This window comes from Anguilla anguilla, chromosome 16 (genome assembly GCF_013347855.1).
Source record: "Anguilla anguilla isolate fAngAng1 chromosome 16, fAngAng1.pri, whole genome shotgun sequence".
Taxonomy (NCBI): Eukaryota; Metazoa; Chordata; class Actinopteri; order Anguilliformes; family Anguillidae; genus Anguilla; species Anguilla anguilla.
This window is the reverse complement of record NC_049216.1, coordinates 27,470,436-27,495,214: the sequence shown is the minus strand read 5'-3', so window position 1 is coordinate 27,495,214 and position 24,779 is coordinate 27,470,436. Positions and strand designations below refer to the sequence as shown.

At 49.9% G+C, this 24,779-nt stretch overlaps 1 protein-coding gene across 5 annotated transcripts in view; it reads right to left on the bottom strand.

Annotated features, from left to right (window-relative positions):
* The window catches only part of zfhx3 (zinc finger homeobox 3), a 231,430-nt gene that overhangs the window by 108,216 nt on the left and 98,435 nt on the right, over positions 1-24,779 (bottom strand). The window contains exon 1 of one of the 5 annotated variants that reach the window (XM_035396655.1): positions 12,434-12,558. The exons of the other annotated variants lie outside the window; for them this stretch is intronic. The gene's annotated coding sequence lies outside the window, so the exon portion shown is untranslated. Of the gene's footprint in view, positions 1-12,433; positions 12,559-24,779 lie in introns of those variants that run through there. 5 annotated transcript variants of the gene reach the window in all.

Below are 24,779 nucleotides of genomic sequence, written 5' to 3'. Positions count from 1 at the left end.
AGTATTAGCCAATAGCAGACACTCTTACTGAGAGCCACTTACTACTTATTACTTTTTTTTTACATACAATACATTTATACAGCAGGATATTTTACTGAAGCAATACAGGCTAAACGCATAGCTCAAGGGTATAAAGGCAATGCTCCAGCTGGGAATCAGGCCCACAGCCTTTGAGTTATAATTCCAGTTCCCTAACCTTTACACTACGCTGTTACCCCCGGTTACTGCCATGTACGTGGATTCACACTGCAGCGGAGTAATGTCGTTTTCGATGCTCGTGATTCGTCCTTCACTTTTCACAAGAAACACACAAACTGACAACAGAAGAAGCAGACAAAACATCCAACTAGAATTCCTTAAGAAATGCAAGGATTTGTACAAAAGGCGTCGTTCGCGTTCGCCGATTCCAGGTAAATGAGCCAAGTCGTTGTCTGCTTGATTACTTCTCCATCATTAATCAGGAACCAGCACGACAGTTTACATAAAGTGCGGCAATAAATCTGATCTCAATGCCACCCGTTGTCTTAAAAGGGTGCGGAACCCGCCCGGCAGAGTGCGAGGATGGGTGCCAATGAGCCGAGGACGCTGTCTGGTGGCATACGTTTCCTCTGAGCCGCCGCTACGAGGAACCGCGAGCACGGGAAGAAGAGGCGCAAAGAGAAAAACAAATCGCCGCGCGCGTGGCAAGGTGGCCCCCGGGGGCCCGAATCTGAGAGACGCCCTCTCCGCACCGCTCCGGAGAACGAAACATCAAAAGACGTTTCTCCATCTCGCGCGGCGCACATCTACGGGAAGAGCCCTACAAACACTGGGGCACGCTCAACTCTGCGCTGGAAGAAAACTGCAATTATGCAAAAAAAAAAAAAAAATGGGAACAGAAAACAAAGCAGGATTTTTTTGTTCTTGTTTGTTTAAAAAAAAGAGTGGAAAAACCGCTGAAGTTTCCCAGGCGTGACGTTTTATCCCCGCCGCAGCCGAGTCCCAGATGCCCCGGCAGACCGGACTTTTCACTTTTGCAAAGTCGAATTCAGATTTCACCGCCCGCAGCGCGTTCGCCGCTGTAGTGACAGGCCGACATGATAAAGCAGATCGCCATAATTCAGCTGCGGATCAAACGAAAACACGACGTGTTCTAGCCAGGCCCCTTTTTTGTCTCGTCTGGCCGAAACGTGCTCAGGACAACGGCCCTGTGGGTGCGTAGCTGTTGGTTGAAGCCTTATTGTCAACAGATTCCATCGGAGAGCAGATGAGATTCCTGGGCGGATTGTGAGAGGGCTTTTTGCCGGCTGTGCCCAGGACTGAGCGAAGACGCCATGTGTTATCCTTCCAGTGGACTGATACAGTACGAGGACTGCTAACGGGACGTGATCAAAGCTGCTGGCACATCGGCTCGCAGACAATCACGGCATTGTCAAGTTTGCCAAGGCTTTACTACGCTGAAAAGCAGTCGGGGATGGAAACGAGTTTACAGACCGGGAGCTTCAGGAGACGGGCTGTGAGGAGAGAGCAAAAATGCAGACGTACATTATTCAAAAAACTCCCCAAAGCTCTCGTGTGACAGACTGCCGCACAGCTTCTTCAGTTAAGTACAGTAGGAGAAGCAGGCAGGCTGAAGGTCAGCTCTGCGGCCTGTCGAGAGCACAGAGTTTGCGCCCTTGCCCCTCTCAGCCCAGGCGTTTAGCAAACGGTCACATGCCCCGCCCGCCCGCCCTCATTCCTGCGACGTCATCCCACGGGCCGCTTTCGAATGTGAGCCGCTGAGCGGGGCACCTGTTTGATATAAATCAGACCGCAGCGCTGTATTTGGGAAGCCAGGCATTAAGCTGTGAAAGTTCAGATCGCGCCGACCGCAACACGGCGCTGAACCGCTGCCGACCAGACCGCGACCAAACGAGCCCCGGCTCTCTTATCTCCCCGCCTCGCAGCGCCCAATGACATGCCTCGCACATCTGGCTCGCAGCTGGCGGCCGGCCGCGGAGCGAGAGGAGCCTCCCGCGCACCGCCGAGCCCCGACAGCGCCCGCGGTCGGGAGCGGGACTGCAAAACGCCAGCGCCGTCCGCCATCTTGGAAGAGCCGCGGGCCTTCCGACCGTCTTCCCTCCGCAGGTGATCGGGGAGGGGGGGGGGGGACTAAATCCTGAATGTTTACGATCACACGACCTCTGCAGCAAACCGTGAACAGTGACTGAACAGCGGACTGGAGAGTGAGAGGCGCGCCGTTTTGAGAGCGAGAGAGACGTTGCAGAAGCCGGGGAAAAAAAAAACAAAAATAAAAAAATCTCAGTCACGTGGCAGCCTGGGCCCAAAGGTCAGAACCGTGAGGAGAGCTGACACATTCCTCAGCGTTCACACACGCATCTCCCGCCCGGCAGCCAGCAGCGCCTTCCCCGCTCCCTTCCTCCCGCTTCGGATCCAGAGCGCTCCAGAGCGCCCCTTCCCCAGGACCTCACGGCTAAACATCGGGAAAAGATGTTTCCAATCTGAAGCTCACATGCAGCAGTAGGGGGTAAAGGCGCCCAGATGAAGAGGTGGGGCGGGGAGGGGAGGGGAGGGGGGAGCAAAGAAAATATCATCTGCAAAGGATTTACTCAAAGGCTACCTCAGACAGAGGAAGAAGGCGCAAAGACGGGCCTTGTTCCGAAACGCCGGGCTGCTCCTGGGGAGGGTGGACGGGCTGGGCTCGGCATGGCAGGGGCAGGGCCAGGGCAGAGGGGGAGCGGACGCTGGCATAGCGGGGTTTCCACACGGCCCCAGCTGTAATTTACATTTCTGGGTAATTACTGGCAGGACCAGGGGGCCCCAAACGGGTGAAAGATGCATCTCGCTGGGAGCTAGCGCATGGAGCGAGGCCAGGCAGATTAGATTAGGGGAGATGCCATCTAAAGCGCTCTCCCCTCAAAGGCTGAGCTCACATGGCCCACATGCCTGTAAAAGGTCTCCCCCGATCTCTCCAGGGCCTCCTGGAACCACAGGCACGGAGCAGGCCGACACCCGCGCGGGCAAAAATAAGCACCGAACGAAACAAATCGCTCGCACAAACGTAATTACGCTTGGCAGACCAAAGAGGGGATGTCATGTCATTGGTCCCAGGACAGAGTGCACGCTCCTAGGATAATAAGCAAGGCGGTGGCAGGAAAAAAACATCTGTTGATCGTCCCCCAGAACAGCTGATGTAATGATAAAAAAAAGGGCTGAACCACAGTGACAACCACAGAGTGGACTGCTGAGTCTGCATGAGATCAGCAGTGGTCGTGACATCAGCATAGACTGCCCTCACGGGCAACCTTCCTGTTAACTGGAAACAAACTTTCTGCGCAGTGCTTCTGCACTGCTTATCTCTCCTGCGCAGAACACCAATTGCAACACATCTGCTCAGAGGCACCAGGCCACCGGTGAGAGGGGGTAGGCTGAGAAAGGCATGATGGGAAGTCTGATGACACACCGCTCGCTGCTCAAAGCTTTTTGCAGAATCCAGGGGAATTCTACACTGCGCTGAGGAGCAGTCGAATCAGCAGTGCCAAGCGGACCTTGAAACTGCACGTTTAATGCACATTTAATTAATGATGTCATTGTTTTGACATTGAGAGCGCATGCCAGCGAGCAAGATAAACAAGCGCTCACTCTGGAGAGCGCTATCCGAACACACAAGGAAACGGTAGCCCGAGAAATAACATCCAAAGCACTCGCAGTCCTCACCTCAGGCCCTCGAAGCGCTAGAGAGAATCCCTGAAACGCCGAGCGGAATGTGTTGCGCGGCGAGCGCGGCCGTGCTGATTGTTCTCGGCGCGCGAGGCGAGGGAACGCGGCCAGATGCAGCGCGGCGCTGTGAATGGAATTCCTCGCCGTTTCTGGGAGTTCTCCGGCGGGTTCGAGCGGGCCGGCCTGCCAGTGTGCGCGGGGCATGTAGCGCGGGGGCGGCGCCCATGCCCAGAGGACATGGGAATGCAGCCACGTGTACGCTCACACACACACACACACACGCACGCACGCGCACGCACGCACACACACCCGCGCCAACGCAACCCTCCAGGCGAGGAGCCGAAAAACTGGTTTCTCCCGCGAGTTCACAGGTTTCCAGCCGCAGCGACGAGAGAAATCACAGCTCCGAGTTTCGGCGGGACACCCGAAATTACACACTGCACAATGACTTGAAATATGTGCCTGATGACTGCGTTCGTTAGGGGGGCACCAGCAGGATTGATGTCGCAGAGGTGTTTTTTCGGGGAGGCTATTATTTCAGTAGCCTAGCCAACCCTGCAGCCACGTGCAATTTCTCTCCCACTTCAGAACTACTGTTGTGCCAAGTCATCAGAAATGCCCTCATGCTTAACATAGGACACATAAAGCACGGAGTAAGACCACCTGCAGTACCGAGACTTGGGGGCAGCAGTGTAGTACAATGGTTAGGGAGCTCCACTTGTAACTCAGTCGTCTCGGTTTCGATACTTGGGACACTTGTACTTGATCAAGGTACATGGCACTTACAACGTACTTAAATTGCTTCAGCATATGTCCAGCTCTATAAATGGATACTATAATGAAAAACAATCTGCGTAAGTCACTCCGAATAAGAGTGTGTGCTAAGAGCCTAAAATGTAAAATGACTCCTTAGAAAAGTTTCGAACGCAGAAGGGAAGGGACACCTATTCAGATATTTGAGCAGAGAGTTTGGGAGAGAATTTCAATCCTGGGCCACTGGACTGAAGCCAGAAAACAGCTCTCGCAAAACAATCGCAGAAATCCCGTCTGCAGTAACCGCTAACATGGACGAGCTGGAGAAGCCTTTCAAGCCATTTTTAGGGGCCAATGAGAGGAAGGTTGATAACCCCCACCGAAGCCCAGCTCCTCCATGTAAGAGCAGCGCACAGTGAGTTCGCTGTTCAGTGCAGCCCGGTTCACAGATTACATCTGACAGATGCGTCGGCCATGTAAGATGAGAGGATAACTAATTAGCAGAGAGCCCACAATTGGGAATCCTAATTGCACTGGACTCCAATATGTCAGGTGTCCCCTTGTGTGAATGTGGGGGGGTGGTTGGGGTGGGGGCTGTGACTGAAGAGTGGTAATGCCCCAGAGAACAAAGACAAGTTTTCCCAAAAACCTACAGCAGTCAGAGCTAGACCTCGGGATGGCACCTCTAAGCACAGCAGGGCAAAGCCCGCCCTTATCCTCTCCACCTGTCCCTCTGCGAGCCATTTCTGAATGTCGGAGAGTGCCTCAGCACATGTTTGAGTAGTTTGCATAATTCAAATAGATACTCAAATCAATATGTTCACAGCTTACCTATGGCAAAATTACCTAATGAAGGTTAGACATTAATTGGGACAGAGACCAGCTTTCTGCAGAGACATCAAAACAGCTGAGCCCTTCCCAGGGAAGTTGAACAGCAATTGCAAGATTCCTAATTACACTGTGAGGCACTGGCTCTTCTTGATCATGCTTTTTTTTTTCCCTGTTTGATGGTTTCAAGTCAATTTAAGCTACCTAAGCTCTCTCTCTCCACCTGGGGGAAAATGGAGACAGATGTTTTCTGCTCTTCAATTGTTCTGTTGTTCCTGAGATGCCAAGTGCTATGAACAACACTTCCTCTTATTTTTGCTGTGCCCCACCCGTATATTCGCCTCGTGTTCCTAAACAGATACACGGGCATGTATATGCAAAACTGCGTTTTACACTGATAAGGGCATGGGGGCTGGCATGGGAGTTGACTCACCACAACCACCGCTAACATTCAGCACATGCCAGGGTAATACATCAGACATTTCGCAACAGAATACTCGTGAAACGTCAGCCATGTCGGAGAGTTGTGTAGCCAATTAAACCGGTATATAGTTATATCATTACTATGAGGCGCCTGCTATGTACTAGCAAAAAAATGTACTAGAAAAATACAAAAAAAAACAGCAGGACATAGTGATACAGGTCCTAAACAAAGGGAAGAGGGAGGGAGGGAGGGAGGAAGGGGGAGAGGGAGGGAGGGAGGGAGAGAGATGAGAGACACATATGACACACTGAGGGCACAAGAAACACCTGTTTGAGTGTCACATTGTTATTAGCATGAGTAGCAACGCCTGCAGTGGTGTGCGGTTGACGCGACAGCGCATTCTTTTATGGCTGGTATGTACAGAGTGTCTGCAGCCTGTACACCCGTCTTCACTTCCAGGAATGGGCCAACACAAGAGTGGCCAATCAGCTGCTGTACAGGGCAGCTGTTACATCACTGGTGCTTCAACACATATACAAAAAATATATGCAGAAATGTAAGTAAATTCAGTAGGTGCATCGACTAAAGGGTTGAAGTAAATACTGTAATAAAATGCGACTCAATTTCTAAAACACGTTCGCATCCAAATATACCTGAAATCTTTCAGCATGTAAACCAGGCAATCCCAGGAGAATATGGAGAAAGTGGTATAAAGTCCATCAATAAACACAGACTATATGAAGATTTACAGTAGCTCAGAGAGGATCCTAATTCAAAAGAGAAGTTCTGGCCTTCAAATCCCCCTTTGAAGAAGACGAGAGCATCCACTTCAAACAGTGGACATATAAATTCCCCGAGAGGTTCTCTCCCTTTCCTCCGCTTATTTTATTTATTTTGAAAAACCTAAACATATTACTGATTAAAAAAGCAGTGCCAAGACGGAGTGCATGATGGGTACAACTGCAGGTGGAGGAGCTTAGATCTCCTTCTCCCAGGCCATTAAAACTGCCTCAGTAACTCAAACAATTGAGCATCCCCCTTCCCTTTTCCATTTTAATGGAAATCTTGGAAGGCACCAGAAATGAAATGAAACAACACAATAGCAGAAAGAAAAAAGAAAAGAAAAAAATGAGACGGGGAGCAGACAATTATTAACAGAAGTTGTTTTGCATGTTGTTGCTGCTTCCCGTGCCGGCCTGGGCGTGGCAGTGAGCTGCATGTAGAACACAGGAGCTCGACAGCACACCTGGCAGTCACCTCTCACCCAGAGAGGAAGAGAGGATCCTCTCAATGCCAACACTGGCGGCAGGTTTACATGCCTGTTAGCTATAGGCTAAATGCTGTGCTTGGGTTCACATTACAAGATGGCTTGTACAAATACACATACAGATTTCAGAGAAAGCTGAAGTGTGGAATGCGTTCTGTATTGATTTCCCGTGTTTTTGGGAGTAATTTGGTAAAGATCAATTAGCAACCCCCCCCCCCCCTCTAACCCTAACCCTCAGTCCATTCCCCTGACCCAAGCCTGCAGATTCACCTCGAGGACATGAGCCGGGGCACACGACCCATTAATAACGAGGAGGGCTCGATCTGAACCGCAGTCCACGGAGGAGACGCCGGGAGCCACCGCAGGAAGGACATCAGCTATCTGCGCTGGCAGCCACGCCCGAGGGTCAGGCCTTCTTCATCAGGGATCGGGTCAAAGTCACATAACTCTTCCCCCAAGGCGAGGGTCACCGCCGCGCTCGGGCCGGCTGGGTCACCCCGCGCTCCGCGGCCACCGAAGTTCATGGCAATACGATAAAGTAATCAATTCCGCCGAAGGGCCGTGGTCAATAATATACTCCGGGGCTACCGGGGGGGTCAGCACCTATTCCACCGCTCCACAGATTGTCCGGTCTCAAGGTGTTCTAGAGTTTCATTTTCACACCGGATGTAATCAGATCCTGGCCTGCCTTGGACAGTGGCAAAAAAAAAAAACATATCTTTAAAAAAAAAAAAAGTGCATTAGGTTATGCCTTATCACTGGACAATGGGGTGTGCATGTCTTTTTTCATTATTAAAATAATGCACATAATTACAAATCCATGACAGCACAGCTGTCATTCAAATTCAGTGCAACAATAGCACTGATCCTTCTCAGACGTCTGCAAAGCATCATGTCTTTGAGTGGCATTTTGTCCATTTTTTTTTTCCTCCACAGTGCAGTAGAGACACTAAGAGGAGCACTCTTTTATAATTTGAAAGGCTGGGTAATTCAATACGTGCCTCCAACACCAATCATCTTTATGCAAGGACAAACGCTGTGCTAATTTATGGTTATGAACACGGTGACTTTACTCCGGGAGGAACCCGAAGGCCGAGCTGCGTTCACAGCCTAGACTCCGCTCCTCGTGGGAAACGGACCCAGTGTCTCAGACGGACTCAGCGCCACATCGCGAGCGGCTCTCTGTTCTTCCTCCCTCTCTGCGTTCCGTCTCTCGCTCGGCCGTGAATGGAGGCAGGCAGAACCCGCAGACGCTGCCAGACCGAAGGAGCAGTTAATTCTTGGCCGCGCTCCCTCCCTGCTTTGGAGGAAAGGTATAGGGTTTCTCACAGTTCTGGCTAGCTGGACACAATGGAGATCTCAGAGAGCAGGCATCACTCCAAGCAGGTGAAATCTCTGGTCCGTGCTGACATTTCCCCCTCCGCACTGACCCCCCTCGCCCCCCCTCCCCACCCGCCTCCCCCCAATCCCTGTCATGCACTCGCACAAAACTCTCCAACAGCGCTGTTATGCATTATAAGACAATTATATATATGGCCTTGGCCATTTTACTTGTATTTAACCAGTGTAGCTGGCGCATTGCTTAGCCCTCTGCCCCTCCTCTCTCCTCCCTCCCGCCCTCCATTGTGTACAGTGACAGCAACACGGGACATCATTAGCCGCTATAATCAACATGCTGTTAGCATACATCCACCTTATTCTATTGATCCCTTGTCATTCATTAAGATTCTGGGTATATAATTAACATCCCAACTAGCAACCCTGCCTGCTCCCCCCGGGGATGGCCAATTCCAGTGCTTGCCAAGGGGATTTCAGCAGAGGGCACAAGTGGGCTTGTGAGAGCGGGCACCGGGCCAGGGTGAACCCGGGACCCAACGCCGCCTCCGGCTGTTGACAACCCAGCCAGCTCCCTTAACAAGAGGAGCCCTTCTCTAGCCGCGTTAACTAAAAGGACAATTATCTGGAGAACAATGAGGCTTTTCACAGGGGCTGTGTTGTCATTAATGCAGTGGATCTGGTTACAGCAGCCAGCTTAAGCTAATTAAGGAATGCTATCTGCAGACTCTCATTGCTTCTTAATTAAGTAGGGCTCATTTCAAAATGGGGACAAACAGAGAAAATTATGTTTTTCTCCCCCCTTTCCCTTTTCACCCACATTTCGCCAAGCTTTTTGGCTTTCGGTTCAAGTCATAAGGATTAACACATATCAAAGCCTAGACCCACTCAGCATGCCTCCAGCCAATGGCAATTTGTGATTCTGCTCAATACTCCTCACCATTTTCATATTGATCTCCCTCAGAATGATATACTGGAGGTGAGGTTTTTTTTTCCTCTCTTTTTTTCCGCCCTGTCTCTCCTGTTGCTCTGCGATTGCAAGATGGAGACTTGAGGTCCACCTCCACCTCGGCCCAGAGCAGGTAACAGGAAACCTGGCCTGTCTGCTGGCTCCACAGCGGTCTGTGTTGAGAGGTTGGGGCCATTCACAGATTCACTCGTCTGCCGGAGGAACGCCACAATCAATAATGCATTTTTTATCAGGTCTGATTAGGACTTATTATTTCCGTAAAAAAGGCCACTGACATATCCAGAGAAGGCTCTTAGTCACCAATCAATCGACACAGACTGACGGTGCGCAGAAAGCATAGAAACCCAAACGATGATAGAATAACAACAGAAAGGCTTTATAGGCCCCGCTAAGATTCGCACTTGCCCCCAGGCACTGTTTCAAGCAGGGCTGACCCTTTCTCCCAGGGGTTAAGATGATACGCAGAACCGTTCAAAGCCACTTCAGATATTTTTAAAAAGATGAGCTCTTTGACTCGGCCACCGCACGGAGTACTCTAAAGATGAGATGCTGTGGACAGCGGGGTCGGCACAGTGATACACTGATGAGCAGTATCCAAAAGACCTCAGGAGCCACGAGCTGACAGCGTGCACTATGGGATATATGTGCGGGTTCTCACACAAGCACACTCATACGCTCTGTGTTCAAGCAGATCTGGTTTGGCAAGTATATGCCCATACTTGCTGCAACATTGTGCGATGGGCTACAGCAGTTAATTGAGATTGTTAAAAGTAAACAAAGCAGGGTGCAGGGTCTGCATATTTTCATGGGAATACGGGGATCAGCCAACAGTCAGTCTGCACACAGAAAACTCCTAGATCATGTTACAGCAAGGTCAGCCCCACCTTGCGAAATGTTAGAAGGATGATGAGCTTATAGCAAAAATATGACAGATATTTCTGTACTTGAAACTCAAAAACAGTATATCATGTCTAACTTGTCGTGTTAGAACAGTACATGTAGCTAGGCTTTCTGGTTACATCATAATACCATGGCAGCCATTTCTTATTACCACCAAGTGAACGTGAGACTGAAGTGTAACCAATGTGCTGGATCAGAGGATTACAAAAATGAGAAAATGTTACTGGAGATTAGAAAAAGAAGGTAAACTGTATTAAGAGTGTTTTGAAGACATTGTGAAATAGCTAAACTCTAGGTGTGCAATTATGAAAAAGGAAATGCTTTATCAATAGATAGCTACAATCTCAAACAGTCTCTCCTCATTCTCGGCATTCCAGGTGCTTAAATCTTGAAATCTGTAAACTGGAACTGACATTAAGAAAACCAGAGAGCCCACTGAACCAAGACAGCCGTTTTCATTTAAATGTATCATTTAAGAACATTAAACACCAACAGTAGTCTGAAAAAAATTTAAAAAATAAACAAAAAAAATAAAAATACAGCAGTGTCTTTAGAATCTGAAGAGCGTGCGCATATCTCATTGAAAGCAGTTATGGAGAATCGCGAGTTCTTATTTTAAGCACATCTGGCCAATGAACAGCCTGTTGCGGTTCCAGCCGTGATGCCACGATGTACCCCCGATGTCACCCACCGAGAGCCAGCGGTTCAGAGAGAGGGGAAAAGCCAGGCTTCACTGCCTTCCTTATCAACAGCAATGCCGCTCCTTTAATTTGCCCTGCTTTTAGCCTCTCGACAAGAAAAATGTAGTGTTTTAAGTAATCCTTGTTTGTACTGACCATAATTGATAGGGTAATCCTGGTTTAACACGCACTAAAGCCAGTGCTTAAGAATCTATTAGAAAGGCTAACAGCTTAAAGAGACAGGAATCTGTCTCATGTTGGGATGCAAAGGTATCCGTGCCACCCAAAAAGACCCCAGGCAAGCAGAAAGAGGGTAGCTATTTGTCTGGGTGGCGGGGCGGGGGGGGGTGGGGGGGGGGGGGGGGGGGGGGGAACTATTTTGTTTGGTCCAATTGCTCTTTTCTAATTCAGGGGTTCCCTTGCATACTGATTAAATGTGACTGAAGTCAATAGCAGGCTTCCCTCTGGATCTAGGAATTAATACCCCTCTTTAGGGAGACACTGCTTGGCACCACTCCATCAATCTAGAGAGGCTTGCACCTGGTGGCACTAGACCCCGGGCCACACCACTGACACGCTTTCAGACACCACAGGAAAACTCCATGGCAACTCAGCAGGCTTTTCCAGACCACAGGAAAACCCTTAAGACAACTCAACACAACACACAACACACAGCTGACTCAAAGAAAAGTGACTGCTATGGCTGCTTCAGTGGCTCACGCGATTATGGCATCAAACTGCGGAGTATGGAGGAGCCCTGCGGTCCTGGATCGAATCCAGACCGTTCCAGTGCCGACTGTAGCTACTAGCTTGATAGGCGCACGGCAATAGCGCCACCCAGGGTATGGGAGGGCTCGGTCGGATTGGGGTCTGCAGATAATTGGGTATTTTAAAATTAAGGAGGGAATTAAGGGTGTTCACCCCCGTCTTCAGGTGCCAAACTTATTTTAAAAATTTTAAATCACATTTTGTCTTAATCGCTATAAAATATAAACAACCCACAGGTAGAGCTGAGAGCTTAGAGAAGGCAACATTTTGTCACATTAGAAGAGGAAGCAGAAAGTCAGAAACAGCGAGGCAAATTCGTCTCCTTCATACGGCCTGAGGATTAGGCTGCAGGGGAGCCGTGAGGATTCAAGTGGCTCAGTCTAGGGGGAGTCAGCCTCTGGGCCTGAGAGAGGATAAGAACTTCCTGTTCCACCAGACACACACTCTAAGCCAGGCGGCACAACGCAAAAACCAGGAAGTGAGAACTACATGCCCAATGTGAGGGAGATTCAAGGCCCTGACTGAGCCTGCTAGGCAAAAACCCAAAGATGCACTCACAGAGACAAGCCTGATATGAATAGCGTGGCTGCAGGTCACCCACCCACACACACACACACCCACACCCACACACACGCACACACGCAAACAGAGCATAATCTCTCGAGCTGTCGGCACTAATGAGGCCCAGTACTGTAATTACAAGGCACGGATTTCAGATCAGGCACTTAAGTAGCCAGCTAAAAGTGCCCCGAAAACAAAAAGCTCTGTAATTATCGTCTGCCTCCTCTCCCCAGTCTGAGTTCAGTTACCTGCCATGCTGTTGTTTTGTGAGGACCCCGTTGTTTCCCGGATTCGCCCTAATCCGCGGCTGGACGCAGCACTGGCTGCCTGCCTGCATTCGTGAGATGCACATTTCAGCTTGCGGGGGTGAGTGACGACACAGCACACAAAGACAGGAGAAACCTGAGTCCTCGCCGCCCCGCCACTGCATGAATGCATTTTTTTAAAGGGGGAGGGAGGGAGGGGGTGTTCATTTTGCACCACACAAAAGATCTATTGTGCCGTGAAACTTTATATACATATTAGAAACTTGAAACCCTTAGCTTCTACAAGCTGGATTCTTGTACCTGTGAGCAAGATAACATTACCTACCATTCTTTTCTTTAGTTCCAGAAAAAAGGAAAGCCTTCAATCCTATTTTTCTACGGGGTCTAATTCCCCATGATGGATTCCTCTTTTTGAGTTTTATGGGGTCATCTAATAGCAGTGATAAGAAGCATAGGATCAGGTCTCCAGGTGGTTTTGTGGCCTATTAGGCAATATATTCTCCAGGTCAAAGTCTCCAGGAGACACTGCATCAACTGAGATTGGAACTGAACATCCTACTCAACTATAACCACTATCTGTTTCACATCTCAGGTGCTCAAAGGGGAATTTAAGCATTCATCCAGGAATTCATAGCCCACTTCTGTTCCTTTCAATCCAGTTCAACCGCACACAACTCAAACACTCCGCCCTGTGGAGTTAACCCTGTTTTAACCTGTAAACATTGAAACCAGTGAGAAGGCGGTGGGAAATTATGTGCTTAACAAGTTTGGGGGAAAAAAATGCATATTTTCTTTCTTTGGCACACGTCCAGTCTTGTCCAAACAGCTGTGAGAACTTCTTATCGGTTCCTTCACTAGGAAGGTTAAATAACCACATCTACAAATCAAATAATTCCCCTGAACTCAAACAAGTCAGGAAGTATGGAGAGGGACAGTGCTTTTGCTGGGGAAGCCAGATGACAGGCAGTTAAAGCAGGCTGGTGGAGAGGGGTTGGCAAAAAAACACATGGCAAAAGATATCTCAATGGTGACATCACTCTCAGACCTGTAATTAACCCCAATGATCCAGCCATAGCAGGCCAAAGGGTAAACAGGGCAGCCATTTTTATAATGACAGCTCAGAGGAAAAACAGGTAAACAAAAAAATGTTTCCTGAATCACAATAAAAAAATCTCTCTCTCTCTCTCTCTCTCTCTCTCTCTCTCACACACACAGACACACACACACACAGAAAAACTAAGACACAAGTATGATGCTGGGAGATAAAGAATGTTTTAAATCATTCAGGCATTTGATGTCCCTGATATCATATTCACTGGTTTGTCCCAGTTCCCTGATTACTTGTCTACACCAATATGCTATCAGATGGCCTCTGCTGACCCCTTTCCAAATGCACAAGGACTGCACTATTCATGCAGGTACCAAGGTTAGGAGACGTGACTGTAGCTCACAAATCAACTTCAATCCAAAGTATATGTTTCGCACTTCAGGGACAGAGTGTGTGGGATTCTAATGCTACAAAATTCTAATTTTGCTACAACTTTGTGTGTGTGTGTGTATTGTCCATAACACATAGGCTGCCTTCTCAAAGTGCACATTAAACTGACGCAGACAAGGTCATGAGGTCATGTCCAGGGGCTAAGGTGAAGGGTCATTCATGAAGCATGATTCTGTGAAGAATCAGTGGAAATTCACTGATCCATACTGTATCCGGATGGGCTCAACTCAACTCGTTCCTGGTTTCCATTATCAGGGAGGCTCAGCTAATTCTGTGTTCAGCACCCAGCCCATCCAGATAACGTAACGAGTCAAAGCAGAATTGATCCTTGAGAACATGGGCTGTGCTACTAGTCAAGGGCCTCATGCAAGGCTGACATTTTAGGTAGATGTTTTTCCTGCTGCATGTTTGCAAACGCAGCCAAGTTCACTAAATTCCCACAGCATTAGAATCCCGTCTCCGAGATCTTCCCATTACTGAATCAGCTCATGCACAGTAAATCTACCATGTGTCAGTTACGGGCCACTTTCTTGAGGCCAGCTGTTATTTTACTATGTTCTTAATGTGCAACGCAGCACCATCAAAGGGTGAAGAACAGTCTGATATTGCTTTTACCGTCATCTGGGGAAATTTATTAACAAAGAAATATAGCCATTTAGCCCACTGATGCTCTTTTGTTCTGAGAGGGACCGTCAGGTTTCCACAGTGATGAATAACAAGAACGCTGTAAAGTTTGTTACCAATCTTCTTCTCCGCCTCTACATATTTAATGAAGAAGTTATAGAGCAGTCTGAGGAAAAGGGCTCTATTTTAAAAGGATCCTAAAATATCAGCATGTAAGTGGGTGATTCAGATCTGAGGCTGAAGCGTTCCACTTCCTGCCCTTGTGCCCCGCATTAGGCTTTTTCCATGGCTGCAGAGACAGTGCTTCCCTTTGCAGCAGCACCTCCCCGCACAAACACAACGCTGCGTTTTTTACACAGCTGCTCGTTTTCAGAAATGCCTTCCGTGGAGATACTTGTACTGAAATCTAATCGCGTCGCGGCAGCGAACGGCCCGGGGAGCCACGCCAGAGACCGTGTCAGTTCACGCACTTAAGACTGAGCGCTTTTCGACCAGGAAGACGAGAGGGACGCTTCACAATATCCACGGTTAAGGAACTTGGGTTTGCGACAATCGCCACGTTCCTGAAAAAAGACACATTAAAGCCAAACGTGAACTGTGCCTTTGTTTGGGTTCCCCTGTCTGACGTTAGGCAGGCTTCAGAAGGGACCGTGGGCGACGCCGTCTTTGTCAGCGCCCCGAACAGAAAGCAACAGAAGCAGAGACGGGTTTAAAGTGTATCTTAAATAGACGCATTATTAGCCCGCTCCGGTTCGAACGGCTGCACGTTTGAAGTCGGTAACAGCTGCGGTGTTCCGGGCCTTGTTTAAAGGTCAGGCTACTGAGCCTGACTTCACTTGAAAAGAAAGAGGGAGAGGAGGAGGGAGAGGGGGAGGGAGAGAAAGAGAGAATGAAAAAGAGAGAGAGAATGAAAGAGAGTGAGAGAGAGAGAGAGAGAGTGTTACTGACATAACATGGGATTAGTTGAGCGCGAGGTTAAAAGTTTGTTGAATTGCGTCTGGCTGGCTGCCTGCTCCCCTGTTTATTGCTCCAGGCCTCGGGATCCTCTGCCAACGGTAACCGCACCTGAACTTCTCAGCAGCGCCTTAAACGCAGCTACAAAAGAAAGAGCGCTCAGAGCGATCGATAGGCTGGGCGGCCGTGCGTGCGACGCCGGTCCACGCGACCGCTCGCCGTGGCAGCGCGCGGGCGGACCGGCGGGAAGTACGTGTGCCGTGTGCCGTGTGCCGACCCCCTTCCACCCCCCCCCATCCAACTCGCCGGTTACTCCCTTCGCCCCGGCACCCTCCAGCCCTCGGCCAGTCTGGAAGGCCGCACAGCCATAGAAGCCCCTCCCTCCCCCTCTCACAGCAGCGCGGGGAACGCTCCACGACGGGGACCAGAGCCGACGGTACGGATAAAGCTAAAGAAGCTAAAGAAGCTAAAGAAGCTAAAGCAACCCCGCCATAGTAAAGAATAACCCACGCTGAAAGAGATTCTTTTGCCAATCATCAGTGACTGTTTCTCTTCAATAGACAGTCATCTCCTCCTGCATTACGACACTGAATCAATCTGTTTGTCGTTTGCTGGACATGCATGTGAGACATGAGACAACTGCATGTGAGACAACTGAAAAAGAAATAGTGTAAAATAAACAAATAAATAAATAAATGAACTTTGGATAAAGTTTCAGCCAAGAATTTGAGGAACTCAAAGGACCGAGAACGGATTATTACTACCTATTGAAGAATGTCAGAAACCTGATATTCCGTGCTGAAGGTTAGCACACTAGCACCGAGACAAGTGAAATGTAGCCCTAAGGAGTCAAAGCCAGAGTTACACCACTGACGTGCAGCCCGGGACACTGGCACCTTTATTTACCACAGCACTTCCGTGGAATTCCCCTCGTAAACCTGTCTCCTGGTTTCCAACATTCCTGCTCAGTGTTTCTCACACACACACGCACACACACACAGGCAAACAAACAAACACACACAGAAACACAAAAACACACACACAGAAACACAAAAACACACACATACAAACACAAAAACACACACACACACACACACACACACACACACACAAACACACAAAACACACTCTCACACACAATCTGGCCAGTGAGCGGAGGAACAAGGGGAGGGGTGGGACAGAGACCGGGGGGGGGGGGCAGAGCCCAGGTTATGGGACAGGGGTGGACGGTAAGGCCCCAGAGCCTGTGAGTGGGTGCAGGAATGCCTGGGACAGCTCTCCTTTTACCAGACACTTTAAATGGAGCCTGGCAGGCAGCAAGAGTCAGCTGGACCCGCCTTCTCCCCACCCCCACCCCCCACCCCCCACCCCCTTCCCCAGGCCAACCCTACCCACCCCAAACCTCTGAACTTGGAAAGGCGAGGAATGGAATTCTGGACCTGCTCATTTTCACATGCACATCAAACGCGATTAAGGGCAAGCCTCCTGGATTAAGAGGAGCCCGTGACCTCTCCCATCCCGGGCTAACCTCTGGAAAGCATTCGCCTCACCCCTGCAACAACAGTATCCAAGTTCATTCTGGCCCAGCTCGGGCCTCCCACTCGCCTGTGGAGGTGACACCAGAGCACGCCGCGACTGCCGTTAAACGTTTAGACAATGTTTGGACAGCTGTCCTTTAACGGCAGGGCGTCTGAAGACCCATTTTGCATGACTTTTTTTCTTTCTTTTTTTTTTTTTTTTTTTGCATTGAATTAATGCCTCATTTCAATTTAATAAACATTAAAACATGTTTCGATATCGGGGACTGAGCAGAGATCGGGGGCAGCCTGTGGAGGCGGACTGTTCCGCTGCATTTCTTTTTTTATTTGCATAACGTCACCCCCCCCTCTCCCTCCTGATCCGGCGCTCAGACACCCCCTCGCCCTGCTGAGCGGTGGACCGGCCCTCCCGCCCGCCTGGGGAGGTGTTGAGAGGACCCTGGCTCCCCCGACGGCCAGCCCTGCCGCCTAGGCGGGGCGTAAGGAGTTAAGGTTGCCAGGGTGACTCAGGTATCAGGACATGTACCGGCAGGCCGCCCTATCCCTGGCGCGGAGCGCGCCAATCCACACGACCCCCCAAAGGGGGAATTCCACTGCAGTGAGGCGCTGAAGAATAGCCGGGCGGGAAAACAAAAACTCTGCCCTTAACGCTCACTTTTGTCCGACGAATCAAAGTGGGCGGATTTATGTGAAATATCCTTCAAAACACCCCATTCATAAACTGAACCAGAGCTTTATGAAAAGGGAGGGAGACAATTGTTTGTTTGTGCGTTTGTGTGTGCGCGTGTGTGTGCGTGTGTGCGCGCGCGCGTGCGTGTGTGTGACCGGGGGGGAGACAGTTGAGGACAAACAGAGGGGAGAACGGCTTTGTTCCGGGAGCAGCAGCCTCCAAACTGGAACCAGTTCAGCCTGCCTGAAGACCACAGCCTGGAAGCACTCCCAGACCCTGATACTCCTCTGTCAACAGAGAGATTCCGCAGAGGAAACAGGGCTTTACAGCTGTGAGCTGCAGACAAACACATCCTGCAGAAGACAGGGAGCTTCCACCAGACAATGTGTCTTACACACAAGATCCATCCTCCACTCCGACTGCGACTAAGGGTCCCCCATCCACAGCCAAAGCTGTCAAATCCAAAAAGCCTGCTGTATATACTCTCCACACAAAGCAGCTCTCAGAAGATTAAGGACGGCGTGCATTCGCTGCAGTATTTTCAGAGGACGTTCTATTTGCAAAATCAGGAACAGATGTGGGGGAGGGAAAAAGGAGGGGCTCGCAATGGGGAAGTGAAGATGACTCGGGATGAAAGCAATAGGCATCGCAAAAATATTTAGGCTGCGTTTTCAGAAAGTTTGACCCAATACTATTAGGCTCTCCCACATCTCACCCATGAGAATTTCGAATGCTTACACAGAGCTGACCGAGCGAAAAGCAATGTTAAGTTTTTTTACGACAGCCTGTAAGCAACGACCAGCGTAAGAAAAAAAAACTCTGGATAAAATAATCAGTCCAGACTGGGGAAGGAAGTTCCCCGTTTGGCCTGTGTGTAGTCGCTGTCCCCGCTCGAGCCGGAGCTCAGCATTACTGCGTGTGAAGAGGCCCCAAACCGGGGATTCTGAGGGCTTCCTGAGGGACCCCATCTCAGCTGGGCCCCCTGTGGCCCCCCCCTCCCCACATGGGCTCAGAGGAAGGAGGGCAGAAAAAGGCAGCGAGATCTAGCCCCCCCCCAGCCGGACCGGGGCCTTTTCCTCTTCCCCGTGTCAGGAGTTAAATTGCTATTGGCTGCTCAATAAGTGGCGGGCGGCGTGAAGTGCGGCTCTTTCTTCCTCCTTCAGCTCCACCAGCCTTGACGAGCCCGTATTGACAGAGCGGTTACACGCTAACCCATTGGGGGAATCCTCAGCATCGCGCCTCAGGCAGCTGATAAATGGAACACATACTTTACCTGTAGCTTCACATGCACACAGGCATGCGCGCGAGTGCGCACACACACACACACACACACACACACACACACACGCACACGCACACGCACATATACACAAGAGTCACAGGGGCGGTGACACAGAGACACACATACACACAGACAGACACACACACACACACACACACACAAACAAGTCACGGGAGCAGAGACACGGATACACACAGGCAGACAGACAGACACACACACACACACAAACACACACACACACCAAGGTCAGCTCTGCCCCAGATACAGATACTATAAAAAGGGGTGTGAGGATATGAGGTAGGGGGACGGTATGCTAATGTAATCTCCAAACAGCCCTGAGAGAGGGTGTGAGACAGCCATGAGGGAAAAGGTCACAGATGAGGGCTGCGGGGGCCGTGGGGCGGGGGGGTGGGGGGGTCAAGGGCTGCTGCTGTTTGCCTGATCAATGTCACATGCAATTTCCCCCCTTCATAGGCAAGGCACATTTCCACTAAAATCCAGCCAAAACCGTTTTGCACGGGATTGGGAGGCTTAGGTTCGCGGTATGAATAGCATTCCATTCCACATCCTGAAGCGTCATCAAGCGAGCTCATAAAGAAAAAAAAAAACGAAAAAAAAAAAAGAAACTCAATGGCCAATTAGGGGGCTAGCCATCAGCTCACAAAACACAGGCACAGCGACGGTATCGACGAGGTGGAAATAAAGAGAGAAAATCTCTTTGGCTGCATGGATTGCGCACGCTGAGGTATCAGAGGAAATAGCCAATATCAATCTGCCAGCTTCCGTCCGTGTCATTCAGCCATCCCCGAGGCACCGCCGACGGGGGGCCGCCGAGGGCCCGCCGGGGCGCAGTGGGAGGAGCCGGCGGGACGGCGGCAAACAGGGGAGAGCGTGGCGCTCTGGCGGGGTGGGGGTGGGGGGTGGGGGGGGAAGAGTGGCTTTCTCCGCTCCCCCTCTGATGTTCGGCTGATAAATAGCTGGGGGTAAAGCACTTGCTTTCACTTTGCGATATGATGTCACTAACCTTCATTGATCCACAGTCGGGCAGGCAGGCCTTATCGCGCTCTCCTCTATGATATACTGTGATCTGGGTCCAAACTGCTTTTTAATACACTGCACTTTGGGCGACTGTGTCACAGGCTAACGGCTCTGACTGCTAACACCTGGGGCAATATTTTACTCTCGTGGTCTGACAGCTGACTCGATTAACGGGACTTACAAAATCGCCCGGTGGCCGGTGGAGGAGCGTGGAGCAGCCCGCCAGCCAAAGCAGGCCTGAGCCCGTTCCGGGAAAAGCCCAATGCCCAGCATTTCATGGTAAAGTCCCCCTGCAGTGGCGCAGAGTGTATTGTGGGGTCACTGGCCTTGCACTGTGGATTTCAGGTCTCTCCGTTTTGAGAGTCAGAGTCAGTTATATGTTCTGATGCAGGCCAAAGGAGATAAACCAAGCTCATTTTACCCAGTCACAGCCAGAGACAATACTCACGACCAATGGGCAAAGCAGAAAATGAGTATAAAGTATATAATCAGGCAAATTTGTAGACAGAGTGTAAAGGAGAGGCAGAAAAATGGAGGAGAGAAAGAAAGAAGAGAGGTAGCGAGAGAGAGAGAGAGAGACCCAGGTCAAGGGATAAAACCATGTAGAAAAGAATTCCTTCCTCTCACACAGTGACACACAGATTCAGTATTTCTCTTACTATCTCGGTCTCTCTCTCTCTCGCTCACTTCCTGGCCCCCATGTACATGGGTATGGAAAAGCTGGAGATAAAGGAGACTGGTGGACATGCAGCAGCATTATCCCGTCTATTGATTTTAGCTGGTGGGTATTAGAGGGAAACAGCGGGTTTATCAGGGGCGGGCTCCCGCTGCACTTTCACTAACTAAACGAGTCTTTTCAGGGCTTATCAGACAAAGCGTCTATTACTGACACCTGCTGCTGCTCTGGACCCGCGAAGGTGCTCGCTGTCATCCTTTGTTTATTTATTCCCTTTTCGGTCTCCTTCCTATTCCGTTTTTCGCCTTCGCCCCCTTCTGTCTACCGCTCGCCCCGGCAGACCGATCTCGGCGGTGTCCTCAGACCGAACCCGTCTGCCGGTGCCATCAGCCCGAAACGTCGGCATTTAACCCCGCCAACCCTTTATCGGACCGGCGCTCCCCCCCCCCAATCTCCTCCCTGAGCGACTAAACCTGAAACATCCTGTCTGGGACAGGTGAACTAAGCTGTGACCTCCAGCCCCTCAGCTTTAATGTGATTCTGCTCGCCTCCACGTTTTAGGTACATAATCACAGTGATAATGAAACTACTATAATCCCAGAGAGAGGGCTAATGCTGCTTCTAATCACTGTAAAATTAACGTTTTAATTACTGGGGTGAAAAGCTTGTAAATTTCTTTTTTTTTTTTTTTTGAGACCCACCTTTGCAGTAAATTTTTGTCCTCTGCTTTATGAAAAATACTTAATCCTCCCCCTGTGATTAAGGAATTCTTACCTCTAAAATTAAACTTAAAAAAACTGAGTCGCTCATTTTGAACAGACACCTGTTTTGCAAGAATAATTAAAATGAGTGGAGACATAGAAAATTCCCCTTTGCAATTACAGTGAAACTCTATAATCTAACAAATGCACATACCTAATTGACGTACACACACAAATTAGGATATTTATGATATGGGGTATGGAGCATACTGTACACAGAAATACACAAACATGTAAGCCATGTGTACGGGCTTGTGAATCAGCCTGCTGAGGCACAAAGCCTATGTTGATCTGGGATATTACTGTTGAAATATCTCAGTCCAGTTTAACACATATTTCATCGCTAAAGGAAGAAAAGTGCTTGAAAAAATTACGCAAGTCTTAAAAATAAATAGATAAATAAATGAATGAATGAAACAGACCCCCATTACGATGTAAGTAAATAAATGCTGGTGTTTCATGCGACCAAATGGTGCCGGTACTGTGACTCAGGCTTCTCGCACGCCCCACAGTGCACGCTGGAGTCCAGAACAGGCAGCAGCACGCAGCTCTGGGGCAAGGTGTGGGAGCAGGAGGCTGGGGGCCAGAGCAGGAGGCTGCGGGCCGGTGCAGGAGGCTGGGGGCCGGTGCAGGAGGCTGGGGGCCGGTGCAGGAGGCTGGGGGCCAGAGCAGGAGGCTGGGGGCCGGTACAGGAGACTGGGGGCCGGTACAGGAGACTGGGGGCCGGTACAGGAGACTGGGGGCCGGTACAGGAGACTGGGGGCCGGTACAGGAGACTGGGGGCCGGTGCAGGAGACTAGGGGCCGGTGCAGGAGGCTGGGGGCCGGTGCAGGAGGCTGGGGGCCGGTGCTCCCGGGCCCGCCCTGTGCCTGGAGCCTGCAGGAGCCCGGCGCTCCTCTCCCAGCTGACCTGCCTATCCCTGCCTCTCAGCCGGCCCTGTAATTTGCCGGGGGCGGAGATAAATCTTATCTCAGAGACCTGATTAAGTTTTTAATTTACACTCCAATCAATAGCCGAGGTCTATTGGCAATGTGTCTAAAACTCTATTTACCAAAGGATTCCCTGCTATCAATTGATCAAGGGTCCAGGAGCTGTAAATTATGAGCCCACGTGTGCATGTGCGTGCTAGGGAGCGTGCCACTCCGGGCTTTTTAACTAAAGGGTGAGAAAGGGAACGGAGAAAGTTTGACTAAAGGGGACAGGATCGATACCAGCAGCTGGCCTGAACGTTGTTGATACTGCTGCACTCCCACACACTCGGACACAGAGCACAACGAGGGCAGTGTGGACCGAAGAGCGCACAGGGTACAGCACACTGTCCAGGGCAGGATATGAGGATATGACACGTTACATTTTCCAGTGTTGCCAGCGATACGAGCAACACTGGAAAGAGACGTTCTGTGTCACCCTTCCGTTTACAGATTGCCCACGGGGCTTTAGCATTAACAGCAGCACCCCTCTTTATTTTAGCTTGCCACCCTCATGGCAACCCGAGATTTGACACCAGAAATCTGTGACAGTCAGCGCCAGACTCAGGACAGGTAGCTGTTGCTTTAAATACCAGGGCACAGCGTCACTCGCAGTGCACTTCCTGAGTCACACTCAGCGTGGCTGCACTGAAAGTCTGGAAAAAGCTTCTTTTTTTTTTTTTTCTTTTCTCTCCCCTGTTTCCGGTCACATTCTGCATGACTGCCATTATCTGTTTACAGTCCACACTTTCCCAGCAGAATTCTTAAAGGGAAACCCACCACTGAGCTCTCGCTTCCCTGTGCTCTGAATTCCTGAACGTTCAGCTTCTTTTCAGCCAAGCACTGTGATCTACCACGGGAAAGAAAGGAGAGGGTTGTGCAGACACACGCCAGCAACGGTGTGGCTTTCACATCTTCTAGTTCCAGTGGCTATTTAAGCATCTGAAATATTTTTAAACATTTTTTTGAAAGGTTACTAGAAGGCAAGGCTCCAGGTCTATGAAAAGGGTTGCAAGGTCTATGCACTCTTTAAAACGGTCTGTCGGATGACTCAGTCACCCTCACCGGCTTCATTCTTCACTTTGATTGGTTTGTGTGTTCCTGATTAGAGAGGGAAAACGCTCCCTCTGCGCTTACATCCTCCTGACAGACCCTAACTCTACTGAAGCAGGCTGCTTTTTTGGAGCGCATTACTGTCACGGCAGCGCGGGCAGAGTGCTTGTAGCAGTACTGCCTTAGGATCAACCGTGCCAGAGAACACAGATAACTGTGACACATTAGCTTCAGTCTCGCAACACTTCGGCTAGTAAGTGCCCTTTGACCCACCGTTTTCTCACACTTCCAAAAGGAAGAGTCCTTTAAACATTCACCCACCTTTCCCCAAACCACGGCAAACGGGGGTGGGGGGGGGGGGTTAGGTGTTGGACATCATTATGGCTGTGGGAAAAAAAAAAGAAAAAGAAAGAAAGAAAAAAAAAGCCGTCATCGCATCTCTCCTGTGAAACCTGCTGACTACGTGACGCTCCAACACGAGATCACTCTGGACGGCTAACCTCAACATCACTGTGTTCTGAAGAGACATAACGGATTGATACAATGGCAAAGCGCAAAAAAGATTTTTAATCTAAAGCCCCTGGTATTCGAAGCAAACCGCTTAACAGAATTAAAGCAATTAACTGCAGCGATATAAACAATCCGTACCCGCTTTCCCTGAAGTAGCCCTCCTGCCCATTTGCAGAGAGACAGAAATAAAACAAGGGAGAACCACAAACCGTCATGGTGTTACCACAGGCTCCCTGTCCAGGACCCGCTTCCTCTAATGCCCACACCTCTCCATCTTTTCATCCGAGTCCTGTTGCTTCTACCAGGACATTTCCAGTCAGAGGGGGGAAAAAAGGCGCATTAAAAGTCCATCGGATGATACCGCGCCTTTACCATGTTTCTCCCTCGGCAAATTAGTTGGACAGCAAGAACAAAAATAAGAAGGGATGATAAATGCCAAGGGGAAATGCAAACTGCTTCTGTCATTAAGACAAAAAAAAACCTTTGCCAAAGTCCAGCCAACGTGCTCAGGGAGTACACACAATTAGAGTTGCAAAACTTCCCCTCATTTGCATGAATCCGGCCAATGCCCGACACACCAATAGAAATTCCAGAAGCGCTTTCCCCCTTCCCAGAAAAATTGGGAGAGGTTAATTGGTTGGTTAGATTCTGCACAAAAAGTAAGGAAACCAAGAGATTAGCCTGGGTGGCGAGGACAAAGTTTCAATGACAGGCCTCCTTTATTCTACCTTTAGAATTTGCAGGTGGATATGAAAC